This window comes from Rosa rugosa, chromosome 3 (assembly GCF_958449725.1).
Source record: "Rosa rugosa chromosome 3, drRosRugo1.1, whole genome shotgun sequence".
NCBI classification, from domain to species: domain Eukaryota; kingdom Viridiplantae; phylum Streptophyta; class Magnoliopsida; order Rosales; family Rosaceae; genus Rosa; species Rosa rugosa.
This window is the reverse complement of record NC_084822.1, coordinates 43,751,340-43,756,836: the sequence shown is the minus strand read 5'-3', so window position 1 is coordinate 43,756,836 and position 5,497 is coordinate 43,751,340.

Here is a 5,497-nt window from a genome sequence, read left to right as displayed (position 1 = left end):
TAGACACAACCCTGAGGATATTAGTGAGTACAAGAGACTTCATTTTTCCAACCAAAACAAGAAGGAAGTAAAATGACAGAACCCTACTAATGACCTTTGTATATTGTATTGAATTTTAGTACATAAATGTAAGAGTGACTTGTTCTATCAAACATAACAGAAACTTAAATTTGCATATGTTGTGTTGGCTGATCACGCTTGCAACCAAAACAAATGGCCTGTTTCTTATATAATGAAATGACAAGTGACTACTCAGTTGTCATCGAAGGGAGAGACATCTTAAAATTATTTATAGGATGCTCTTTCAGTCACTAACCCATAAAAAATGCATTGAAATTCTACATCATTTTTTTTTTTTTAAAATCTTTTTTGTCAACCCAATAATTGCATTACAGTGCCCTTTCATGTGTTCCTGAGAAGCAACAGTTCTGTTTTTGAACTGCATCACAGACTCTATAGACAATTATAGTACGACCCCTGTGGTCTATGGCCTGCCTCCCTACATTGTCTTTTTGGGTTTAGGGTTTCAGACAGAGAAGAAATCCTTTGAGGATCTCAGAGTAACCCTAGCTAGCTCTGGCCACTGCACCCTACATTTCCACCACCTGTAACCCTAAACAATTGTGTCTTAAAACACTATACAGATAGCTATTGCCTACAGCTCTGCTCAACTGCTTACCTGTTGTGTATTGTGAATTTGATTCAGTCCTTTTTTCTGATCTTGGCGCTGTCCACTCTTTAATTTCAAGAGAAAGAGGTTGAGAGTGGGGGTTAGAGTCTTTATGAACCTCTTTAGCTACCTCTCTAACATCTGTCTAGATTTCTATTATAAATTGACACAATAATCCCTCAACTTTTGATATAAATCCCATCCCATGCTCTTCTTCTCTAGTCTTTATATGCACCAAAACTCTCTCTTCTTTCTCTAGATGACCTAGCAACCTACATTTCATCTCTCCTCACACTTTGATTTTTTCTTCTTTCTTCTTCTTCTCCTAATGATTTTACATAGGAAACATTGCATGTGCAAGGATCCATTCAAAATTGTTAAGTTCCTCTCTTTTACTTTTCTCTTTTTCTTGTAGCAGCTGAGTATAGCTGTCATAGTACTCGACCCGTTTGTTCTTAGATTCATGTTTTGCAGGTCCTCACAATCGTTTTGAGAGGACCAGAGTTGACCTAGTCCTTCCAGAAAGAGATTTAATCAAGTTGATCGATCACAAGGGAAAAAGTGAAGCTGCCAGCATGATCTAGCTTTGGTTATTATGTAGATCGATATCGAATACGCTAATAACGCTAGCTAGGTCATGCTCTGACAGCTTCACTCCTTCCTATTTGGGACCCCATGCATTATACAATCCACGCTCAGCTAGCACAGTAAAGCATAACATCCTCATCCAAGTTTGAACAAAAGAAGAAAGCAGATATAGAATCGTAAGTATGATATATCACTGTAAGTATAAAGTGTACAGTATATTCCCGGGTCTTGGTTTTCACTTTGTCATTCCTGGCATGCGTTCTAACTTTCTCTTTTTGCGCCCAGCTTTTTTCTCTTTACTGCTTTTCTTTTACTAATTATAAGCTCCTCATTAATCTATGAAAGTCAGACCACCAAACTTGAATATGTTCTTTAATCTCTTGTGATTATTCGTCGTTGAATCTGTGTATATTTCTATGCTTGATTCATGCATGTGACAAGATAATGAACATGATCTTTAAGTGAAGATCTGGATATGTACAGATCGAAAAGTCTGTGCAGTAAATAACTAAAATGATTACTGTTTTGCTGCAGCTGCGCGCAGGGTCCTCTTAGCTTCAACTTGATTGTACTATATATGTGTCTATCACATGAGGAAGATTTTCTTTGAGAGCATCAGTAGCTTCAAGATTCGCTGCATAAGGGTTTCTGCCAACCACTGTTACAAAATGTGGATTTGGGACTATAAATTTGTATATGTATGACTGTTTTCCTTTTAGAGGATGATTTATCGTTAGTGTGGAAAATAGTATCATTGGAAATGAAAAGGAAGGCACGTGTATAATTTGTGCACTGTTTGTTCAAAAGAAAACAATTTATTCTCTGTGGAAACTTAACTGACATGTTTGGACATAATTTAAGTTATTTTTTATTGAATTGGGACTCGAATAGTTTACGACCTCACCTATCATATTGTGGAGAAGTACTAATTTAGTTTGTGCAATGTCTACGTCTCTACAATAAACCCTCGTAGGAGTTATATAGAAGATAAAAATTTTGGTTCATAAATTCGAATCATAGCCTTAAACCTATATATAGTTATTCATACTCAAACCAAACCCATCATATATAACATTAATGATGCTCCATTTAGGATTCTAAAATTTGTAAAGCCGCTGCTAGGCTGCTAGCTATCAAAAGCAAAGTAGTTGCAGATCCAAAATTGTTAGAGGTCCAAATTGGTTCCCCATATTTTCATTTTGTCCAAAGGTTTTATTTTTCAGGCTAGTGCTTCAGACTTTTGAAATCTCATATAGAACAACATAACTTTCACGTTATCATATATCTAAATCAGACAAAAAATAAAAAAGAGAGATCTTGGGCCTCAATATATGCATATTTGTAGTACAAGATGTTGTGTGAGTATGTTTTACTTCAATGACAATCTATTGATTATCACGAAATAAATAAGAAAATATATTATTATGGTACTGTACACAAGGTCGGACTTAAAGGAGTTCTCTAACCACTATAGGGGTCGAGTTGGTAAGAGCCTCCAGGTGTGGAGCCTCCACATTCGGGTTCAAATTCCATCGACGCTGATTGAACTTTAAATCTCAATCTATTCTTGGTGGCCGGGAGGAGGAAGCGTTTTAACATGACCCCCCTACGTGCCAAATATTCTCTAGGCCTAGGAAGTCTTTGAGGATACCGCATGATCTCGGAAAGAAAAAAAAAAAAAAAAAGGAGTTCTCAACTTTAGTCCTTAGTTATATGCAAGTCATTAATGCATCCAACTGTAAGTAAACAATTTCTCCCAAGAGTTTACATTGTTTTGAGTGGAAAATGGAAAAAGAAAAAGGGATTGGGGTGCATTATATTTTCATCACAACCAATGAGATTGTTAAACCAACCAGGACATTCAACTAGCTTTGACTGAACTAATTAATCAAGTAGTTCCAATAGCTCTTTCGACAAAGCAAACAATTATATCCAATTATAATTATAAGACCAATGGAAAAGCCACTTCTTTTGGATTTTGGAGGCCAGGTAGTAGTTAATCATGGGTTATGTAGCCGAATCAAGCCAATAGTTGGGGAGCTTTTCCTTTAGAATATATATGTTTTCCTGTTCTCGATACTTTGGTATGGGGATATGACTCTGCATGCTATTGGTTCCATCTGCCTCTAACCTACCAAAGGGATCAAAACAAAACTGAAAGCAACAGAATGTCAAAATCGTAACCAACTTTAGCAGAATCATTATACATTATATGTATATGTGTATATATACGCATCGATCATCCTCTTCCTATTTGCTTGTTTCAGATTATTCACTTTACAGGTTAGACTCCAAGGCATTACTTAATTCATGGCAATGGCGTTTTTAACATTGCTTTTAATGTGCAGCTGACACCGATTATGTTCATTAGCTAGGATCAATGCCTTTTGACAAAGGGCATTCAATTTAGTTAAAGGTTGTCTCTTTTCTGATGTTATTTAATAACGAGGAAAGGGTAATATACTATTAGCAATATTCTTAGTTTAGCTTTCTGCGTGAATTTTGTTCTCATTCATTCGAGTGCATTAAGCTAGCTAGAACGAATATCATGAAAAACTTGTGTGCAATGTTTTAGGGATAAATCATACGTATTAAGTACACTAAAATATTTTCAACATTCTTTAATATAAAATTTAGATTGTCTAATTATTTGACATATGTGATGCTCATCGAGATGCAAAAATCTTATTTGCAGATTTTTTTTCGAGTTAAAAATAAATGGATGTTTACTTAAGTATTAGCTCAATGATTAGAGCACCCACTACTTAGGATCTAGGTCCTGGGTTCGAGTCACTATGAGGGTAGGAGTGAAATCATTTGATCCTCTTAAAAAAAAAAAAGTATTTTATAAATTAAAGATTAAGAAGTAATATTTGAGTCTTCATAATATCAAATTTTTGGATCTGTCATTGTGTACCGTTCACTTCTTGCTAAAATTAGAAAAGATAACGAGAGATTGAGTATGTTACAATGTCACATGCATTTGTTTTGGATTGGTTGAGAGAGTTGAGATGCTTCTTCCTTTCCTTTTCTCCTAAAATTGCTAAGAAGCGTGCCGATGGTCCCGGGTAAACTCATTGTGTTTTGAACTCTTTTATGGTTATGTATATATTTTGTAACCCACCTAATTATTAAAGTTATTATACAAAAGAGCTCCCTCTCTCTCTCTCTCTCTCTCGCGATCGAATCGATCACTAACCTAGCTAGCTTTGTCTGCATGGTGGTGTCATCAAGCCATGAGTTCACATATGATAATATTCAATTTGTCTTACTTTAGTCTGGACCACATGCACTGTCATCTCTTCTCTACTCACTCACAAGCATAGCTTTTCAATCCCTTAATGGTCTATTTTAATAACAATTAACAAACTACTAAAACACTAACACATACAGAGAGAGAGAGAGAGAGAGCCTGAAACAGGAGGCAGGCATCTTTGGCAGTTTGGCTAGCTAGCTTTGGGATCTCTCTACTCTATTTATATCCGTCTCTTCTCTTCCCCAACTCACACTTCCCAGAGCTAAAGAAAAGACAGCTGAAACCTCTCGATCTCTCTCTCTCTCTCTCTCTCTCTCTCTCTCTCTCTCTATGAGCTGAATTGTCGTGGATCACTAGCAGTTGAAGCTGCCAGCATGATCTAAACTTCCCTCTCGGCCGGCCGGTTATATACGAGTCAAGGAAAGATCAGATCATGTGGCAGCTTCACCTGTTGATGGCTTCACGAGTACTCCTACATACACTCTTTATGCTGATCATCATTTCTCCTGATTAGTTAGTTTTCTCGATCATTTTGGTTATTTTACTTCGTTTCTTTTACTTCTGAAGTTCTGGGTACCAAGCAGCCAGCTAATTAATTACTGTTCCATAGTCAACGGTTTTTACCCTTTTCGCATTGTTTTGCTTCTTGTATATGGAGGATTCCACTTATAGGTCTAGTTACGTGGTAAATTTTAGCCTTAAAGTTAATATTTTTGACCGGATGTTGTAACTCGATCTGTATTTATCATGTCTCATTTTTGCAAAGCTTATATAATATACAGATAGCCTCGATAAGTCTAACAGAAAATAACTAGGCCTTTGATGAGAATCTTGAGCTGGCTAAGAAGACACATGGCTTAAAGTATAAGAATCATACATAGGTGTTAGGGTTTTGAGTGACAGAATTTCTTCTGTCTCTTAACATGGTTAGTTTACTTCTTTTCAGATTCTATATATCTTATCCGCTCAATCCCCATTTATAA